The following is a 23,756-nucleotide window of genomic DNA, read 5'->3' on the forward strand; positions in this document are numbered from 1 at the left end:
CCATGATGGTTCATACCTAGCGCCCACACCACTAAAACTGTCCTGCACACTATAAATCTCTGGCTTCAAATGTTACCTACCACATCACTGGATTAATGTTCCACACGTGTATCTATTGAATGTCGTACGCACATCGTTTTGCACAAGAAATAATAAATCTGTGACAGTTTTAGTTAAAGCTTTTTGTGTGTAACAGTGAGTCAAAATTACAGGTTGCTAATGGTTACTGGTAGACGTAACCCAATGTTGCACTGATGCTATTTTGACCCAAACTGAATAAAAAAATGAATCCAGTGATATTTAATGTAATGTGTACAACAGTGGTCTCCAACCCTGGAGAGCTACTGCCCTGCATGTTTTAATTGTTATCAATTAAACACACCAAATTCTAATTATTAACTCATTATCAAGCAGCTGAAGCTTGTCAAGGGGCTTGATAAAGAGTTATTTATTAGAATCAGGTGTGTTAGAGAGATACCTAAAACATGCAGGGCAGTAGCTCTCCAGGAGCAGGGCTGGAGACCACTGATGTAGAGCCAGAACCAATCACACACCAAATGATTGTATTTCCTATAAGCTCAGATATGTGGTGACTACACCATCAGTCTGTAAATACAGACAACAGAGCAAAAACAGCAACAGGCTCAAAGTATTAACTGTTTTCAACACAGAGGAAACCACACAGTACATCTGACAGCTGAGCTGTTTCCTCAGAAGAATGTCAGAAGAATGGTAACATTATTTGAAAACAGATGCAAATAATCAGTTTTTGGCAGCATTGTTACACAGTGTTTCTTCATAGTTGAGCAATATTGCAAAAGAGAGGTGAGTGAATGATGCTGTTTTATCACTTGCATGTAGGAGCAGGATGTTCTCCACGGGGCAGATGAGAGGAAAGATGAGTAAATAAATGTCTGCTTTAACATGTTGATATTAGCTTTGAAACATTGTACTGGGAAACTTCTGTGTTGTATTGTAGCTTCTATATGTGTATATATACATATATATACATATATATATATATATGTATATATACATATATATACATATATATATATATATATATATATATATATATATATATATATATATATATACACATATATATATATATACATATATATAGTTGATGCAATGCTTGACAAAAAGCAGAGATAAGAAACAGAATGACCGTTCATCCTTGTCCACAGGGTATTAAAACACACCTTCCTCTGTGGCAGCTCACAAACAACATCCCTTGTGTCATAAATTCACTTGTTCTTTTTTTGTTCCGTATCTTTCAGAATTTATAGCTGAAATAAACTTGAACTGTGGCCATGAAAATGCTTATATCCCTGCTGGTAACACGGCTAACTGTTTGTTGCATCGCCAGCCATAAATCAGACAGTGGTGAGCCTGTCTTCCATTTACCACTGATAATGCCTGCTGTTCCAGCGGGCCGCAGCCAGATCCCTTCATGAATAAGCAGACCTGCTCTGTCCTCCAGCTGAAGCCCTCAGCTGGGTGCTGAGTGCCCTAAATAACAGTGAAGGATGTAAGGAAAGTGCTGATGTGAGGGATGAGTGAGGAAGCCTGTTTTGTGTTTTTTTTTTTTTTTTCAGACAGCTAAGTTGTGTCTTATGTACACATAATCTGTAGTAAAAGAGAAAAAGTCGTTCTGTGCCAGAGCAAGAATCCATTCTGCGTAAAAAAAGGCAGAGGAGGAGCTACACAGGTTGTTTTAAATGACTTTAAGGCCTATTAGCTTACTATAATGCATTAAAGGCCATTAGAATAACAGCTACACACCAAACATAAGCAACTACAACACAGCTTGTTAATGATGTGTGGGGGTGTCAGGTCTGGCCAGGGGGGGCTGAACAAACACTAAAAACAATGTTAAGGCTTGACTGCTTTATGAAGTCTAATCTGCCTATAATAAAGATAAGAATGTATCTGATTGTTGGTAATGTCAGAGTTGAGACTTGAGTCCATTCATACATCAGTTCTAAAACGTACTTCTCAAGCTGCTCTGATCAATTCTGCAGTGAAAACAAGACAAGCTCATAACTAACATATACTTGCCTGTTAAACATCTATGACCTGTATGTGTCTTGCAGCACCAAATTTCTCCCCCTCGTCTGAACACAAATTAGACATGACTTTTTACCGTTACCAGTGTTGAGCTACAGGGGCGTTTGAGAGGATACAGTGATTCACGACTTAAAAAAAATGTGGGAGGAGGGTAAAAAGTTCCCTTGGCCGGGTGGCCAAAGGTAGCATGTAGTATGTTTCCAGAGTGTGAAAGACAACATTGAGCACATTTTATTTTGAAGGTCCTAACTGTAAATGGAAAAATGGCGCCAACCAAAAGCTACAACTTTGGGCTTCAAACCGGCTCCAATTCAAACCAACAGGTGACATCATACCTCACTTTGTCCATCTTTATATGGAGTCTATGATACAACTTCAATGAAGGTTGTTACAGAAGTGTATTACATTTACTTGAAAAAAATAAAAAGCTCTGTTTTTCCGAATTAACGAGATCATTTCTCCTGTTTCTTCTGAATAATAATCTGATCATCTCTTGAGTCACCATGCAGAGAACCTGAATTCATTTCATATGCATCATCTTGTATCTGTGGAGCATGCCATATCTGTCCAACTGATCCTGGAGAAACATCACAATGACAATAGCATCAATATGACTTAAAACCAGGAGCAACTTAAGGAGGTAATCATTTTAATTACATTTCTTACAATTAACCAAACAACGGTTTTGTGCCTAAACTTGACCAAAGTGTTGCCACATCATAAAAACAACAATAAACCAGACAGACAGATGATAGTGTCCTGCTGATGACTGGCCATTAGCATCAGATCAGAAAAGCTTAAATGAAACACACTTTGGAATAACATTAAAGAGACATGCTATCTTAACATGTGCTCACTTCAGGATACATTTCAGGAAGCTATTTCTCCTCAGAATGAATAAATCTGTGAAATAAAACCTGAATAATAAAACCTTTGATTAGCTGTCCAGAAAATATGAGTGCCTCTTGATTCACTTTAATTCCAATCTGGTGGCAATGTCAAGGCCTGACTGAGCACTCTCTCCTTTACAACCGGCCACTCCAACACATATCTGCGTCCTGTTAGAGGGAGACGCCATAAAAGACATATAAAAAGACACTCCATACACTTGGCTTTACAGCTTTCATATTGCTACCACTGGCTCTGTACTGCGCGCTCATAAATATCAGTCCTTATTACATAACAAGTCATGGAAGATGGATCGTGTCCCTGTAAGTGACTGGGTAGTGATTTACTTGAAATATAGCTCGTGAGGCAAAATGAAGCATCTAATGCAGCTAATAAGATCATTACTGTAGAACTAGAGTCATTAGAGAACAGCATGATATACACTACAGTACTATATGTTGCATTGCACTGTGTAATACTTTGGATGTTTTATGGGGCTCCTGTAGCTTTAGTAAGAGTACCTGAACACAGTCAACACAATCATAGACAAACAGTTCAAAGTTCAAGCCATAATTTGTTTTCATGATAATTATATTGTACTATAAAGTTTGATGGGCACCTAGACTGTACTGATAGTTCCCAGTATACTGAATTCAACAGATGTTTGAATATTTCCTGCTTGGTGTTTCACAGTCACTGTATATGTGCTTTGTTGTTTCCATCAGCCAACAAAGTCACAATTGGCCTGGTTTGTAGTTCAAGTTCTATGTGAAAACTTCTTTCAGTACTGTGTTTGGCTACTCGGACAAACTGGCAGTAACACTGACTGCCTTCATTGTATCCAGCTTGTATAATACATCCATGTCATCAATCGAACTGTAATCACAAATCCACAAACGGAGTCAGCAGGTGGAGTCTGGGTGAGCTTCAGTAATGACCAATCACATGAGCTCCTCACATCACCTTCAAACACAGCAAGAGAGAGCAAGAGAGGCTGAGTGAGAGAGTTCACCTCTGCTAAGATCCTGACTTCAATCCATAATACAACTTCAAAACTCCAAACATGAATACAAATCAATCCGAATATGCTGATGATGATGATGGACTGAAAATCTTAAAGTATCTTGAATCCTTAAATAAACAGATACAAAACTAGTTTGGAAATGTGCTGGTTATTGTTTGAAAGCTTCTAGCACTGTGTCTTCTGAATATGATGAATGAAGGTGTCCACACTGAGCTGGCTGTGTGTAAATCAAGCAGTAGCGTGTTTAATCCTGTTTTAAAATGTTGTCATGAACATGTTTTATTTGTTTACTACATACAGGATGTTTTAGGATGCTTTAGGAGCTCTTCAGGTTCTCACATCACAGGAGCTCCGGTAGTCAGAGTCTATTTTACACCTTTTACATGGATACATGTCAATGTGCACATCTGACTACTGCAGATATTTGGAGACATAACTGAAAAGTCAGTGTAATGATTGTGACGTTAAAGTTTGAACTTTAATGACAGATTTGATGGAGCTCAGGACGCATCATGATTGTTTCATATTATTTCATAGTTCACTTTGAATCTGTGAGTAAAAACCTTACAGTGTGATGTTTAGAAAATGATCCTGACGCTGCATTGGAAGATTTAAACAATGAATGAAGTTTACTCTGTTGTTCCATCTGTGTGTAAAATGATGCACAGATCCTCTCTTCAATCACAGACTGTAGATGAAACACGTATCATTGCTGCTGCTGTGTGATGACTACAGCTGTTTCATCAACATGGAAAACATCCACATTCTACAAGTTGAATTTCTGAACTCTGGATCACTGTGGACATTACTGGTAAGAATCTTCCTTAAAAATGAAAATGTGTTTTGATTCTCACGCCAATCTGCAGTAAATGAAAAATATGTAGCAAACTGAAAGAGGCAAAATGGATGGATTTTGGAGACATCTGCCAGCTGAGGACAGGAAAAGTGACCTGTGTGTGTGTGTGTGTGTGTGTGTGTATGTGTGTGTGTAATGAGAGGTGGTCTGAGCAGCTTTTATCATGACACTACCCTGCCTCATCTGTATAAACACAGCCTCAGCTGCGCCTCTTCTGCTACTCTGTTGCACTCTGTTGGTGTCTGGAAATGAGCGAACAGGCATGATGACAAAAAGTAGACTTGTGCCTCAGGAAGACTACATGGACTGCATCTGGACAAGCACTGGTCTAGCCCCCTTCAGCTGAGACACAGTGTCTTTCTGAAGCTATTAATCCCCTTAACTAATGTGTTATCATCACATGATACGACATAGTGCCCAGTGACCCCCCCCCCCCCCCCCCCCCCCCCCCCCCCCCCCAACACACACACACACACACACACACACAGTTTGTCTTGATTGTGCTTGTTTACTCTCAGTCAGTGTATCAGTTCATCATTAAAGATGGCAGCTCTTTAACCAGCTTTCTCAATCTGTTCATATGAATAGTGGTTGGAAAATGCTTTTGTGTAGCTTGCACCGGATAGATAATAAATAGATGGGGGGAAAAACAGCCACTGGTGACAGGTTATTATATCAAAAATTAATTCAGCCTCATACCTTGAATAATTTGTTTTTGTCTAAAAAAAAAAGAAAAGAAACCTTGCTTACTAGCCAATTAAAATGAACAATAATAATAGGTAACACTTTGGCTTACAGCCCACATCGTGCAGCATAATTACATACCTGTTCTATTATTACAGGATGACTATGACCTCAGCAATAATTGGACATTTGGGAGGAGTTTAGAGAGAAATTATAACTACCACATATCTATTCTATTATTACACAGTATACATATAGTATGAACATAAAACTGATGGAGTGATGACTGATGCCTGTATTATCAAAATAACCTCATTACCAACATATCACTAACAAACAGGCAAGCTATGTTTTTATTTATAATTCTGAAGTACTTAAAATAACTATGTTCCAAAGTAAACTCTGTGTTTACTTTGGAACAAACATCCGGCAGACAGAGTGGATACTGTCTGTCATTCACACAATTCTTCAATAACTTAATGTAAAAGAAAATGTGAATATCATCTGATATATCATTATCTGATTTTTATATCCTCAAATATCATAATTGGTGTTGGCCTTAAAAATCCTGCATGGATCAGGCTCTAAATACAGTCCTGGATCAGGATTGGACACTGTTATGTGAGTCACATAATGTGACTCCACCTCATCTACATACAGTGGCTCTAGTAAACTCATGATTACAACATGTGTGGCTGCTCATGTTTCTAACCCTCACTGACATGAGATGATGGCCAGAAATAAAGCCTAAGTTCCAATAAAGCAGATTTAACAGATACAGCAGCAGTCTTTAAGTGGAGCCTACCTCTGACATGATGGAGCCTCTTCTCTGACTACAGTCTGGAAAATGTGACATGACATATTATTCATTTATTTAGTTTTCATGTCCCATGGCGGCCCTAAATGCTCTTTCAGACCGGGCAGTAAAATTCTGGGGGAACACAAGTTATTTTTAGCATGAAAATGGTTCAATTCATCCTGAACACTGGCAGAAAACCTTAACTATGATTTCACAAATCCTTCCATATAGAATTCAATACACCAACAAGCAGGGAAAATGAAACATCTTACAATACATTTGGTGTAATTAAATATCTAATTTAGCTATCGAGGCTCAATAGTATTTCACCAAAAATAGCACCACATGTAAATGAGTTCATGCCATGCTCTATTTATGTAAATTAATCTTCCTCTTGTGTTTCCACGAGGGGAGAGCTCTGACTCTCTAATAACTGCTGGTGGCCATGTTTGCTTGTCATGAGCATTTGTTTTCCTGCAGAGTGTGAGCACACAGCTACAGCAGCAGGTCTGTTTGCTGCTTGGACTTCAGCCCTGATCTGGAACGAGGCGAGGATGAGGCCACATGGCCCAGTACAAATAACTGGCATATTGTTGCTGACGATATTCACTAAAAAATAAATACAATGTCTGTTGCGTGGCACACTGCCTGGTCTAATATTAAAGGAGCTGCCATTCAGAAAGGACAGTTAAACAAACATTAAAAATAAAATAAATCTTTATGACCATATGATAAAATATGGTCCTTACTTGTTTTTTTCCAGACCTTTCAACTGCCCCTCACAGTCCTCGCTCAGATGTCATGGTGATACTGAGGTACCGCATCATTTCATGACATAATATTCATTTAGTATGCTAGTATGTACTTATAATTCCTGATGGAAAATTCAATGACAATTACAATCTCCAAGATGTGGCTGCTGACTAAGAAAAAGCTAGCAGGTGTATCAGCACGTCAACACCTTGTTATTATATGACTCTTATAATATTACCATTTGTATCACATTGAAAGCAACATTAGTATAATGAATAATGTGATATGGGATATCCCCACTCGGCATTTACTGAGTACATACATTCATTTAGTGGCATGTAATGATGCTGCAGCTCAGTTAATTAGATTTTTAGTCTACTCATGATTAAATATGGTGTGTTAGGTTAGTAGCTCATCCTCCATCAACACTGTCTGTATTGTAAAAGAAACAAACCAGATCACGTGGATGTAAAATATAAAATATACTACTTTTTTTATTCTAGGCAGCTGCTGGACTTCCTGGTACTTAAATGACATGCACTAACACAGGAAGACCATCAACATATTTCAAACAGCAGCTCTCACCCCAGAATATAGACCCTAAACTGAGAAAGCATATTTGGATTACACTCATACATTTACTGATATGGTGATATATTTGTTCTACCTGAGCAGGAAGATTCATTCTTGACTGTGACAGTATGTGTGAGGAAATAAACTCAAAAGATTAACTTTTTCTGAGCTTCCAAGCACTTGTCGTGGTCTTTATCAGAGAAAGGAACAATCACTCAGTAGCTTAATATTTGGAATTTAACTTTGACAATCAATCAGTCTTTATTTATATAGTGCCAAATCACAGGCAGTGTTCACATAGAGCACTCATCATAAATCCATTAAACATGGGTATCTGGATCAACTTTCAAAACTGTGTAAATACAACAACCAGCCTGAAACTGACGACAAGTCCTCCAGATTAAACAGTTGCTGGTCCACACACTCCAGAATGACACATGAAAGCAGTTTCTCATCTGACATCTCTATCAGCACCACATCGCTACAAATGACTGTGGAGAAATAAATCAATATATGACGTGATGACGCTGTGCTGCAGTTTGGTTCATATTTAGGTTTAAGTTTACATTTAACCAAACAACACATAGGGAAAGATGGTGATTTAGGTTTACGTAAGGATTTTTGTTATAGCTACATGACCTTCGTTGTCATGGTTACAGTAGTAATAGTTAAGGTTAGGGGAGGATCGTGGTCACGGTTAGGAAATAACAATGTCAACTCACGAGTGGAATTGAAGTTATCTCCTGTGTTAAAGTCAGATGTTAGGTGCTGTCTCTGCAGACTTTAGTTGTTCTATAATAACCTTATACTGTAGCTGCAACAATTAACATTCATTAATTAGTCAATCTTCAAAAAATATAACAGCTTTATTAAACGATGAATTGTTCCAGTCCTTCTCTGGTTCCAGCATCTCAATAATGAGGATTTGCTGCATTTCTTTGTCATACATGACAGTAACTTGAAGATCTTTTTTGTTTGGACTGTTGCACAGAAGGCATCACTTTGGGCTCTTAGTAAATGTAAATGGCATTTTCCTTAGTTTTTACCAATTTTACATTTGAGAGCTGTAAAAGCACCATATACACATTTCTTTCAACCACACTTTTCCTAATGTGAGCCACAGTATTCAAAAATAGAAATAAAATGCATCTTTTTAATAAATGATTTTAGTGCAGTTGATTTGACCCGTGTTTATTTAAAAAATGATGTGATTGTGAATGTCTTTTAAAGATTAATCAAACATTTATTAAGGACTCATGGTGAATTTATGCATGTGAATTGGTGTAGAGATTAATTATGAGTCAGAATATAAACAGTATGTTAGTGTTAAGGCAGAAGATAAAGAAGGAACGATTACAATAAAATTACAATAAATAAGCCATATAAAACCATATAAAACCATATAAAACCATATAAAACCAAGTCAAACCTATACAAAAATCCCTTAAAAAAAATCCTTGAACATGAGCAATAATAAATAATAATAAAATGGACTACAGCTACTACAGAGCGCTGTTTCAGTAATGTTTACTTTGAAATGACTGATTGTGTTTTTTCTTTGGAGGACAGTCCCACTGATATGATGATGAGGGCAGGTTTTACATTCACACAGCATCCAGGGCCACATTGAGGTCACAGTTCCAACACTGGAATCTATTCATCCATAACATACAGCAGTGTGGAGCAGAATGGAGGAGAGGCTGGGTGGAGGTGACTGATGCTTTCAGTAATCAGTTCATTTCTACTGTATGTCTGCTCTCAACTTTACACCTCATTTCTTTCAGGGGGTTTTAAATACTATTTTCTATCAACTACTGCAAAGTGTATCTATATCTGCCCTATGGCATTAAAAGCCTACTAGCAGCTGACAGCTCAGTTATCAGCCTTCTGTTGTGAAGTCTTATTAATGGATGCACTGCAGTAAATAGCACGCTTCTAATTGTGACAAGGAGAGCAGGAGAGGCGTGTGAGAGGCATGACTGACACAAACAACACATGATCTAAAAGGAACAGCAATACAGTGTGGAAACAAGAGGAGAGCGTCAGAATATCAACTGCATGTCATCTGTAAAGCCAGCAAAGACTGAAATCATTTGTGCTGACCGTGCAAAGACCTGCAGCTTCAACAAGTGCACAGTATGAGTGACGTGGTTACACACTATCAGACGACTGAGCCAACAACTGAATCACTGTTTGCTCCTACTGCTTTATTGAGTGTTTGACAAGGCAAGAACAAAGTGAGAGTGTGGGTCAGCGGGGGGGGGGGGGGGGGCGAGGGATCAACTTCAGGGTTCTTTCCACACACTGATTGAAAATCACGCTCATATTTATAGAAACACAATATTCAAAAATTATATATCAGTTTATTTATTTGTTCTATTTTTAACATCCTTCAACAAACGCCTTTTCCCATAAGCCCTGACCAAACTCGATTAGAAGAGTCCATGGGGAAGTCATGTTGGCACAGCTAATGAAAATGCCAGGAAGCGCTCAGACGTCACACTGGGTCAGCTGATATTATCGGCCGATATTGATCACAGATATATCGGTATCGGTGAATGTGTTGTCCAATATGTGCCGATATTGTTTTTTTTTATTTTCTAAAGTTATATAGACAGCATTTTATATATACTTAACCCTTTTTTCTGAATTCAAGTTTCATACATTGCTTTTGTTTTTAGGCATGTTTGTTTGTTTTTAGCTCATTCTTTTTATTACATTCCCAGAGAGGTTTTACTGTTTCAGTGCACTCGTGTCATTTTATACAATAATGTTTATTGTTAAACTGTAAAATATCATACCTTACATTTTCATTCAATTTGAGGGATCATGTGTTTGTCTATATATTCTGTACATATAATATTATCGGTCAATATCTACATTTTTTCACTCTCTGACATCACTATTGGTATCGGCCCGAAAAATCCAGTATGGGTTGGGCTCCTGTTCAGACTGTCCTAAAAGTGTATAAAATGGCCTAGAGAGCTCCTTAAATTTTCAATAAATAAACCAACTTTATTTCAACATGAAATGCACTGCTAATATAAAACTGAATATGAATATGTTTCACAGATAGTAGCTTTCAATGTCTGCCCTCTTTGGCAACAAAGTTGAATTACCAAACAGGCTAATAAGGCAATTGCCCCAAGGCCCCTGAAAGGTCCTGAGTTTATCCTGAGGCAATTCATTGTGGGAATTTTATTAGAAGGAACATATGTGTTTTTTTTTGTAATTTTCTGTTATTTTTTATGATGTTTGATGTCTGTCTTCCTGAAGTGAATGTATTTAAAAGTGTTCCTTAATAGTCAAAAACACAGGATTCAACCTGCCCTGAACACTCCTTTTACAAAGGACCTCTTTCTATTCAGTCTTCCTCTAAGATTGTTGCTAAGGTGTGCATTGTCCATTCTCATATTTCAGATCTGACTCAGGCTAAAACTATACACTGTATACAAATAAATAGAGTGTGATATCACTGGTTAGTTTGCATTGGAGCCAGTTTGAAGCCCAATGACTTTTTCCATTTGGAGGTTCTAGGTTCTTCCATATAATGAGTGCAGTGTGTTGCTTCTCACACTCTGGAAACTTCCCTTCCCACCTTAGAAAAATACCTAGCAGTGTACAATTGGGCCAACATTAGCTATTTGAACTAACTTTTAACAGAGCAGGTGTCATTATCAAGTAACATTAAAACGACAATAGTCCAACAAAAGACCTGGAAATGTGTGTAGCGCCCAAAGACAAGTGAACTAATGTTTGCTTGTTGTTAAAAGATATACATTTGCTCTCTCATCTTATTTGGCACTAACTTCTTTTATTCCCTTACTTTTACAGCAGGGCTACATGTGGATGATATGTCCCGTTAAATAGTTTAAAAATGCATTTTTGTTTGTTGCTTTGTTTTCCTTATTGTTGTTATTGTCTTATGTTGGGGGGGGGGGCATGCTGTGGAGATTGTGGATGTCTATATGATAAATACCAATAAAAAGAGTTTGCTCAAAACCTTTTAGTTTTTTTAAAAGAAAAGGGAAAAAAGAAAAGAAAATGCATTTCCTCCTGCTTTATTACCTCATCTTGAGTTTACATAGTGCATACTATTAAATGAGTTTGTGTTTCATCAAATGAACTCAGAGCAAGTCTATTCCAGCATATGAATATTGCACACAATGCACAGAGAGAGGCAGGACTGGGGGTCCAGCAGCTCATTTATGCCTGGGGGCCCTTAACAGGTTAATTCAGCCATGTCTGACACCTTAGTTTATCTATTTAGATTTATTCATGAGCATAGGACTGAACTAGCTTTGTGTGCTCTAGTTAATCATAAACAGTCCCTCAGATTGTGTCCGCCCCAACATCCTGTTTCATATACTTAACATTACATAATGCAAGCAGGACACTATGAAACCCTGCACAGGCCAAATACCCATCACACAGATGATTTTGGATACCAGCAACCATCCAGTGTCACAGTGGGGAAATCCCAGCTCTGAAGGTACGATGAAACAACAACAACACAGCCAGCCACACTTTAGCTGAACAGTGTGCAACACAGTCTCGCTGAAAAGCCTGACCATTGTAGTTCTGTTCCATTGTTGAAAATGAAAGGAGACGAGCTGGACTGTTCTGTAGATGGGTCAATCAGCCCAGGAACAATACCACGACATGCAACTGGGCTAACCCATCCAATCATGTCCACAGGAAACAATATAGCCTGTTGCTTTTAAAAGAGGCAGCCTGTTTACCCCAGAACAACATTATTATAATTACATGATACCACAGGGAAGATTCATTGTAATAAAGCAATATGACCCATCAATGTTATCTTGATATATATAAAAGGAGAGGGTGTGTGTGCATTTGGTTAAAAAAACAAGGAATTATCATTGAAAGCAGTGATCTCTCTGTCAGAAATGCCAATTTCACCATCACAGCACACACACACAGCTGTTGAACATAGTGAAGCATTTAGCAGCTAAAGAGACATACAGTATGTTTCTCACAAGTTGGTGGAGACGAACCAAAACTTGAAGTAGAGTGAATATTAGACTTACATTAACCGGGTGGAAACAAACATGCAACAACATGTTATTCTGTGTCTGCTGGATGTGTGAAAGGTTTGCATACGTTCACCATATTACCTTAAAAGAGGATTATATGTCAATTTGACCTGTCACGATAAATACTTTTGTTGAGTTTGTTTATTGCGTTAAACGATATTATTGTCATTTGAAGATCATTTTATACCACTGATATAATGATAATATAATAGTATTATAATACAACAGGGGTGGGGGGTGGGACTGGAGAGTGGACTGTCATTATGGTTGGGAACAGAGTTATTTACCTTTAATTCTTCTACAGTCTCCACTCAGGACGTACACAGTGAGGAATGGATGACACTACTTGTTTAACCAATGTGACATGAATAGCCTCTTAGCTGCTAATGTGAAGTGTGGAAATACTGAGGTCAAAGAAATGATCACGGTCATGTTCATGTATCATATGATAAGTCCATATATAGACATGATGATGTTGATGAGTACGTCATTGTACAATAAGTTGATCATTATTGTGACAGTCCTACTGTAAATGTTGTGTTCCCAGCTTGTTTCTGCTGCCCTGCAAGTGTCCAAAAAGACAGTTACAGTATGACCAGAGCAGTTAGAGAGAGATAATGGTTATTGAAAGTCCTACAGTGTTACATGTCCATATAGAGTAATACCATGCATTAACGGCTCACTACTTCCTGCACTGACTCTGAATGCTGGCGCTGGGAAACAATCATGAGCTGTGAAAAAAAACTCAAACTGAAACTGAGAAATAAAATCCTCCCGTTTAAAAACGATGAAACCGGAGAATGTTTTGTTACCATATGGGTGATTGACTTAAACAAATAACCACTTATCATAACTGTTCACTACTGATCATTTCATTTTCAGCAGTATTTTCCGTAGCTCTTGAGGACAGATTTTGGATTTGTATAACAAATCATATTATATACATATTATGTATATAGTTTAGTTTTTTTTAAATACCCACTGTGTGTATGCAACAGACAGATGAGTCTGAGATGATAGCAGGGAGCAGTTGTCTGTGTTGTTACAAAAACTTGTGATTAAGAAATATGCTTTTCTTTGAAGGTGCTGCAGCAGGAAACGCAACCTGCTGTAATCTGATCTCATTGTGAACACAACTGTGGCACCAGATAAATAAAAACAAGGCGCCGAGCATCTGTTCTCTTTCATGTTTACAAGGAAAATGATGGAAAACTGCTGTTTCTGCTGAGGAATGATGTACATGAATTTTCATGTGTGTGTGCAACCGTGAGACACTAAAAATCATCCTGGCATGAGTTTGGGTGTCATGGTCCCATGAGTTTAAAATTCCCTTCAAGAAATCACAGTCCAGCTAGATGTCAGGAGCTCAGGCTTTGCTGGAAATTCTCCACTAAGAATCAGTTGATACCAGCACAGTCAGCAAAGTGTTTAGATGATCGTGCACACTTAAAATGTCTATGTTAATGCTATTTAAACAAGGTGATGTTTATTTAAAAGACTCTTACATCTAAGATACATTCAGACACTTTTAGATCTGAAGAAATCTCACATTTGCCAGCATGTTTTCAGTTTGATAATCAGAAAAAAGAAAGATGACCGCCCAGATGAGTGTTCAGGGATTATACAACAGGTAACCTGATTAGTCAACCAGGCATTTAGAACTTGATCAAATCAACATGACAGCACATCTAGCTGTGCTCAAAAATATTACTCATATATACACCATTTCTATGGCAACATTGTAAGTGCCAGAGCTGGAGCAAAAAGCAGTACACTACACAACTGATACCAAATGGACCTTTTTTTTTTTTGTTCATTTTGATTTATATGATGAGCTTGGTTTTGATAAATGGCTGCAAGAGACTTAGGCTAAGACCTAGAACAACTTTAATGTCCTCCAAGAGGAGATTTGTTTCTACAACACAGACAAACAATCCTAATCATTCATAGCAGCATCGCAATGTCAGTTGCGATGTTCCAGTGAACCTGTTGGGCTGTCACATGTTTCCAGGACTGTCTGAAAAACAGCAGAATTTGGATTTTGCTAAAAAAAAAAAATTTAAAAAATTTAAAAAAAAAAGATCTTAACTGGATTCTCTGCAAGTTTTATGTTTCAATTAGAAGAACTAGGGCCAGTAATACTCCAGTAGAGGCTACATTAACTGCTTTAATAACCCTCCTCTTAGTCAGACATGGCCATCATCCTGCAATCACTGAGAGGAGCTGATCATATTAAGGAACTCAGAGGCAATGAGCCCAAACACACCACAGGACTTGGTATACAAAGTTTAGTTCCACATCCAGCTACATTTAAGAAGGAGAGGAAAGTAGGGTCTAAGAAAACTTGCATCACAACCTTTCTAAATAAAATGATATTCAACAGAGTTTGTCAAAGAGCAACATCAAAGAAACTAAAAGTCTTGTAAAGTCTTGTATAATAGCCTAAAAATGACAAAATAATACTAATAGGTGTTAAAAAGAAACATGGTCAAACTTGCATAATGATTTCTGTTTTATTTCTACCTTAAGGCACCAAATATGTGACACTCACCTTCAACGAGTAAAGAAAGAACCACAAAAAGCATCATGAAAGAGTTCGTGTTTGAAGACCCGGGGAGTGAATTGTGCCCTGTTTCATCATTTGACATGTGCCAGTGCCTATCTAAAACTCCTAAAGAAGGTAAAGCGTTTTGCCTCTGTCCAAAGAGAGGAGAAAAGTTAAGGGGAGGTGTGGTACTCTGGAGCCAATTGGTGTCAGTTACCTGGATTCCATGCTAACACATATCTCTAAAGAGGCAGGCACATCAGTGATTTACACAATAATGGCAAACTGTGGAGCGATATGCTATGTGACAGCTGTGGAGGCATCCAGCCTTCGGAGGCCAGCCCCTAAAACAGCTCCACAGCATCACCCGCTAAACAACAGAGATCCAGCATGGACTTTATGGACAGCTGTTTCAACAACTGTTCCTTTAATGGCAGTATGCAATTCAATTACTACAAATAGCCCCAAATACCCCCAGCACCCTTAAACTACTGGCTGCTACTGCTGTAGCTGCTGATCCACAGAGGTGTCATGTGATGATGCTGTGATACTAATGCTGCTGTACTGCAGGAGCAATTATGAGTTCACTAAACTGGACACACTTATACTGTATTAATGTGTTATTATATGTGTCAGGATTCAATTCAGATCAGCATTTCTTCATTCACTGAAAAAACATTTTGAAATTAAGAAAAGTCTAGAATGGGCTAAAATCTGTATATAGAAAAACTTCAACAATCCTGGAAATGTATAATTGGGAAACAAATACTCATAAGCACACTAGAAGTCAATATTCAAAAAAACAATCATTATGAAGCATGTTTTGTTGTTTAAACTTAGACAATAACCTGGATAGCTGATGTATTATTATACAATAGAGATAGATAAATGATGAACTAAAACCCCAAATGATTGTTTCTACATTGCTGTTGATGCAAGGATTAAACAAGCAGGGTACAACATGTCAGTCAGTGATGATGAGGATGCTGACAGGTGTAGCCAGGCTAGCTGTTTCCCCTGCTTCCAGTATTTATTGTGCCTTGAATTCCCTTAAAAGCACAATAAAGGTCCAATTGAACTTTTTCTGCATACGAAAGCTTGAATAATACACCAGCAAGGCAATACTGGGTCATCACAGGTGTCATATGTGTACTGTATGTTGGCAGATGTGTGTTTTTGCATCATTTAACACACATAACATATTACTCAAAATAACATACATTTATTGAAATTAAAGGGGCACTCCACACATAAAAGTCAGTTTGGTCATCAGGAGAAGAACTACTCAGTCTGTGGTAATAGCTGCAGGCTATGATGATGTCATTAAACCTGTGTTATAAACTGGAGATATAGAAGGTTAGGGTTTGAAATGTCAGAGCATCTTATATGTAAGGAAGATCTAATGAAAGTTGCTGCAGAGTTGTATTATGGGAAATGTAGTGTACAGTGTTTTTGAAGCTTGATGGATATTATGAACTCAAAGGCAATATATCCCAGCCTCTGTTGTCATGATTTTGACCAGTGTCAGCATATGTGCATGTTTTGTGTTAATATAATAAAAAATGGTGTATTTTTATTAGATTTTTATTATTCCAAATGATGCATATTGGACTGTAAGTATGGAGGATCTACATGTTACTGTGGAAATGTTCATTGTAAAGGCAAAGCGAGCTACAGAGAACCTGTCTGGATTCAGCCTTCAGGCTTCTTTAGTCCTCTTTTCTCACTGTGCAGAACCTATATCCTTGATGAAAATGCTGTATATACAGAATGCCAAAATATAGCAGCCCTCTCCACCCATATGTTTTCATGCTTGTTCATCCCTGAAATTACACACAATTTATCAATGTGGATAGGAGTGAGCAGAGATGGAGGGAAGCCAGCCCACATACAGTACAGCTGTGATACCAGCCGCCAGAACCTTAGAACCTTGGTTGAGACAAAGACGCTCTCAGTCACATTCAGTCAGATGCCTGCAGTCACTAAATCACATCATTCAAACACATCAGTGCTTCTGCAAGTGGAAAACAGAAAAAAACAATGCCAAGTGTAGGATTCTGAGGTCAGAGGTGGAAAATAATTAAAAATAATAATATGCAAATTATGTGCAAAAATATGTAATACATTAATCAGTGAGATATTGATCGCTCAAAAGCGTTATTTCATCCATATTTTAAGAAAAATACAATCTCACATATATATTGGTGGCATCTAACAGTACACCTAGTTTTGTTTTTTTGCTTGATTGGAAGACAAAAAGAACCATCAGCTTGTGACTTTCATCTGAGATCATACATATACAGTATGTCCTCATGTGATTACTGTACATCCCATGTGTATCCATTTCTGCATGATAAATGAAATTCAGCCATGAAGCCATTAAGGTTCTATAACAGCAGCCCAAGTGATAATTTCTGAAATTATAAAATGGTGAATTTGCTTCACTATTGAAACTTTAATGTACAACAATTGCACACACAATAGAAGCTTTTTTCTACATGCTATATATGCTAATGATTTTTTTTCCTCTTCAACAAAACCTATTGAAAACATTAAATTAACTGGCATTAAGAGTTGGTTTATATGCCATTAAGAGTAATTACTTATTGTGAAAGGTTGCTGCTGAAGGCCATAATGTTTATGGAGGGAAGGAGACGTTGCTGCTGAACGCTGTTCCAAAAGTCATTTTTCATGATCCTTCATTCACCACTACTGACTGTACAGTACTGAAATAGAGGCAGAAATCTCTAATCATCTAATCAACTATTTTCATGGATAAATATCACTATATGAGAGTGAGAAAATGTTTTTTTTAGGTTCATTGGGGTGAACTGATCCTTTAAGCGATGCTAGAGTTGGTTTGACAGGTTAGTGTTGGTAGATAATATTGGTGTGACATCATCTGAAAGAACCTAGTCAAAATACTGTTGACTGCAGGGAGCAGCAGCAGTGTGTGTGTGTGTGTGTGTGTGTGTGTGTGTGTGTGTGTGTGTGTGTGTGTGTGTGTGTGTGTGTGTGTGTGTGTGTGTGTGTGTGTGTGTGTGTGTGGCAGCGATGCATTCAGCATTCAGGTCCGAGTCTCATGAAACCTTCATTTGGATGAGCAGACACACACACACACACACAAACACACACACACACACACACACACACACACACACACACACACACACACACACACACACACACACACACACACACACACACACACACACACACACACAGTACTGGCATTCAGCTGATGCACTGCTTTTGGTGGACAAACAAAAGGCAGAACAGAACACACTCCCTCCGTCTCTTCTTCTCTAGCTGTATCTTGTTTTCGTGACTCCACCTCCTCTCCATCCTCCATCCTCCCTCGCCCTCACTCCTCTTCTCTCCATCTGTTGCACTCCTTCTCTCTGCCTACCTCACACCTCCTCTATTCTCCATGTAGCCTAATTATGGTTCTGTCAAATCTGGGTGAACTGACAGCCAATTATCACTGTGTCACAGAAAGTCATGAGCTCTTCTTCCTTTTTCTTCTCCTCCCTCTGTCTTATTTTGTCAAAGCATTTGTATTGTTTTGCATCAGCAGCGTGAGCAGGACAGCATGCTGAAGAACCTTAGGCTGCTCTAAGAAACACATGGACTGCTACACAGACAACACAACAGAAGAGGCTGAATCTAACTGAGCCCACAGTAGAATACTGAAACACTTGTGCAGCAACGACTACACCTATTCTTCCAGATCACAATTCACATACTGTATGCACACGTACTGCATTTTGTCGCTATATATAATGTTTATTAGAAGCAATGAAATGTCTCCTTGACATGACTGAATTTGCAAGTATACTGTAAGAAAACTACAGACTGAATTACAGATTAGGCTGCAGATCGCAAATTGCATTATTTTCTCAAAGGGCCACAAATGTATTAAAGCTTTAATAATCAAGACTCAAATGAATATTATTAAAGTGACTTGTTTGTAATATTAGGCGACAAGTTCACAGAGAAGACGTTATGTATATAAAAACAATCCTTGATAATCGCAGGCTGTCGTAGTCTCACTGAGAGTAGGCAGAAAGCTGAGTTCTGTCTTAAAGCAGGCAAAAAAAACCAACAACAAATAAAAACAAATCACAAAGAAATGACGCAAATAATGCAAAGAAATGAAGCAAGTGACGCAGTTTTGCACAGCTCTGATCCAGAAACATTTCACATTTTAAAAAAACACAGGCTAAGATTTACGATGAACAGCACAAGTGCGCAGTGATTTTCTCGCACGGAGCGATGTTCTCACCACATTCCATTTAAACATAATAAATCAATAAAAGCTTTATTTATCACAAAGTCAAAACAATAAGGGAATTTGTAACGGTCTCTTAGTCATCATGACATTATGATTAAATCTTTAAATGTAAGAGAACACATTTCAATAAAAAGCAGGCTGCACTTTTACAAGTGTTTCAGCGTTTTTTTCATCTGAGCGAAAGCGGTTATTGACAGAAAGTCACCTTTTAAAAGTTGGTATTATTTAAAGGAAAATATAGGCTACCCTCTTCTTAAAGAATTACTGTATATACCAAAACCAGCAGGGTCATTTCATTCAGACGAGCTGTTATCTCATTCCCTATGAGTCAGACTATGTAATCTGACTCAGTTGTGTTTAATGTATTTATTGATTATGAATAGATTTGGGTGTCATATAATGTCAGTGTGGGCTGTAATATCAGTGCAATGAGTATTGACTTGATCTGAGTGCATATGTCATTCAGTCTTGCATGCAGCGTGTCCAGTATGCAGGACGCTCCTCTCACTGCACAGATGTCACCACACAAGCTTTCCATTTCTCACACTTTTACGCAGCAAACCACTTAGGAAGAAAAAAAAGGATTTCATAACTCACCATTGTCTAGTCTTTCCTGGACGTATGCATCTCGGAAAAGATGTTTCCCGACAAGAAGAACAAGGAGATCCCCAGATTAGACACAGTTTAGAAAAGAGTCTCCCAATTCCTCCAGTCCCGCAACACTTGCTCAAATCCCCCCCCGAGATGAACAGGATAAGGGTCTGTAAAAGCCCCGTTATGAGTGTCAGGTAAATCCTCCGCTCAGCTGCTGGAGCTGTGCAGTTTTTCTCTCTCTCTCAGTGTCTGTTAGTGTTCCCGGTAAAGCAGCGCTATACGTCTGCCTCCGTGTCAGTGCGCGGTGGCTCCTCTCTGACCGAGCAGCGTCCCCAGCACTTCGTCCGTGAACGCTCGGGAGCCGTCGGCCATGTTCGTTTTTTTCCGGAAAAAGCGTAGTGTAGGTTGACAATGACGTCCAGTCTTTCATTTGACTGGTTTCTAATTATGCTCGTGTTTTTAACCCATCAAAAAAAACGCGTTTTATTCATTTAAATATAATGTGCGTGTCTTTTACAGGACATAACACTGTGACTGTGGTTCAGTGAGCAGAAGTCAAACATTTCCCTCACACTGCCTCAACTGAGCCGCTCTTGAGCTATAGTCTATGTTAAATGAACCTTCACTGCACCAGAGAGGAGATCCTCAGTAATTAGCGGACTGTGGTTATGGCTGTGCAGAAGTGCCATCTCTAGAAATAAAATGCTTCTCGCCACTTTTAATCAAAACTTCATTTAAAAAAGGTACTCAGAGCATTAGTTGCCAGCCTGCAGGGCAGAACCCCTAAGAGGCGCAGGAGAAATATAAAGAGAGTGAGATGATTAAGATAAAATAAAAACAGAAAAACATTATTTAAAATTAAAAGACTTTAGCAACGCACGAGTCTAGCGTGTTGTTGTTGTTATACGTCATCAAGCGCGCGCCGGTAAACCTCCCCTTGCTGCGTTTATGCAGACCAGGCGGGAAATGATGCGAACGCGGAAGTAACTTAAAACTGCATTCTATCAAAAAGGCCACCAGGGGGCGACCGTTTTGGTGTCAAAAGGACTTCCGTCTCTATACAAGTCAATGGAGAATTCACCAACTTCTCACTTGATTTCTAACCTCAGTAAACGTTTTCAAAATATGTTTATGGTCTCAATCGCTAGTTTAAAGCCTTCTTCAATGCAGTATGATGTTCATTTGTGAAAATGTGGCCTCCCTGATTTTATATTTGACGATAAACCAGGGTATGCATTAGGGCGTGGCTACGTGGTGATTGACAGGTTGATTGGTTCACAGGTTCAGGAGGGCGCCTCATGCTCCTCCTGATGCCCATATAAGTAGAATCCGTGTTTTTTTTTTACCCAGCATGCACCTGAAATTTTCAAGATGGCGCTGCTCAGATCCGATACTGAGCAGCGCCATATATATATTCGCTTCCAAGCAGCAGTCCACAAATCAATGGGTGACGTCACGGATGTTACGTCCATTTTATATACAGTCTATGATTCAGACTCGGAAATGCTGAAGCCTACAGAACAAACATTGGTTATATTTATAAAAACCTGAGACCGATACTTCCCGATATTACATTTTTAAGTAAATATCGACATTGCTAACTCCTTTTTTTTAATTAGTACAGTATAAATAAAATATTCTTTAAATGTCCATTAATGATGAATGATTACAGGTTAAAAAATGAACTTATGTTCTTATTCTTTTTCTTTCCCCTGTCAGTCATGGGCCCTTAGAATCATCCTTACGTTTCACACCCTTAAGGCATGCAAAGTGGCTGTGGATACTGTAACACACTTTCTCTAAGTCATTTAAATTAGTTATAAACAGTGTTGAACACGTTACTTTGAAAAAGTAATTAATTATAGTTACTCGTTACTTCTCCAAAAAAGTAACCGAATTGTTCAAATATGTCAAATAACTTGGCTACCCCAGTCAACAACTGGCCCAAAACACGTTCAAAATTAAATTATGCTTAAGAAATGTACTGAAAAGAAGTAAATAATATACTTGTACATGTAGCAGATGTGCAGCGATTGAATTTTATTCCTCAAAAAAGCTATCAGGACGTTTTGCTCTCACACACGCTGCATTGATAGTCACACATACACACACATATACCCGCAGTCACTCTCTACAGCGCACTCTTGCTCGCTCGATCCAGATTCCGGGAGATTGTGTCTCATTAGCTTCCTACTCTATCTTTGGTTTTGCCTTTAAGTGCAGCCACTTTTTGGCAGGGAGACAGCGAGAGAGAGAGAAGCGCCTGTTCGGGTGAAAACCGCTTCAGTGAGGTCTGAAGAAGTAACGCCGCATTTTTGGGGGGCAGTAACGTTAACGGCGTTGTAACTGGGAACAGTAATTAATTTGATTACTCGTTACTGAAAAAAGTAACGCTGTTTATTTATAACGCTGTTATTCCCATCACTGGTTATAAAGTAGTGGAAAAGGTTTGCATCTGTATCCTCCACAAACTACAAGATAATGATGATACGATACACTTGAGAAATACAACTACATATTCCTCCCTTATGCATCAAGCCATCGAGTTGTGTTCAGTGTCAGCTAAGTTAATCAGAGTTTCTAGTATCACATTGATCTGCATTAACTACAGTGAGCATTGATGTTGTCATTGTGTTTGTGTTATTAATGTCAGACATTAAAGTAAGACCTAATGTATGATCATATGTACAGTAGGTATACATATTTCCTTTTGTCATATTTTATGTTGTTTTTGTTCAACATGTGTATGAGGACAGTGAAGGCAGCTACAGTTACATGAATGTTGAATGTTAACTGTTTACTAAATGTCATTTTAGTTTTAGGCAAAAAGTTCAAGTATTGTTTTTCAATAATTTTGGAAGGAGGGAGGGAAGGGGTAATCTTTTATAAACCAGTGATACACACCGGACACCTCTACCCCACCAGAATAGGGGTAAGCTGTAGACATTGACACTGTAGTGAAAAGTGTAATATTGCAGGTATTTTGTCAGTATGACCATCAACAGATCATTTTCACTGTCTATTTTTTCTGAGATACATGTGCATCACACTGAAAAAATAGGACTTGAGTCTCTAGGGGACACAACACAGCAGCCTCTAAACTGTTCATATAAAACAAGAGGATCTGCATTGATAACACTTCCTGTGAGTCCAGGCCCTTACATGATCTTATTGCTCATTATTACTGAAGCACTTGTGCCTTCTATAGAGGCAAGACATGCATTCAGAGTAAGTGCATCTTTGTCAGCTGTTTTAAGCTAACTTATGCCAGTGAGGATGTCAGTCAGAGGGCCAGTTAAGAGTTGGGCTGTTTAACTGTGAGGAGTATACACTGAAATACACCTCATTTCTTTGCATGTATTATTAATTAACTGTCATATAGCTTGACAACCACAGTCATGGGTATATTTTGAATACATACATTTTAATAACAATGTCAGAAAAGTAATAATTCCAGGCATGTATGTATTTAATTATTTGCAAAATAAAAATGTTTGCAAATAATAATAAATTGCATGTCCCTGAACCATCCGAACCAACGAAGGCAACAAGTACCAGCCAATCAGAGGCAGAGCAGAATGTGTCTTGCCAAGAAAAATAGTGGTATCCATAATAA

The sequence above is a fragment of the Scomber scombrus genome, chromosome 8, assembly GCF_963691925.1.
Source record: "Scomber scombrus chromosome 8, fScoSco1.1, whole genome shotgun sequence".
Lineage (NCBI taxonomy): Eukaryota > Metazoa > Chordata > Actinopteri > Scombriformes > Scombridae > Scomber > Scomber scombrus.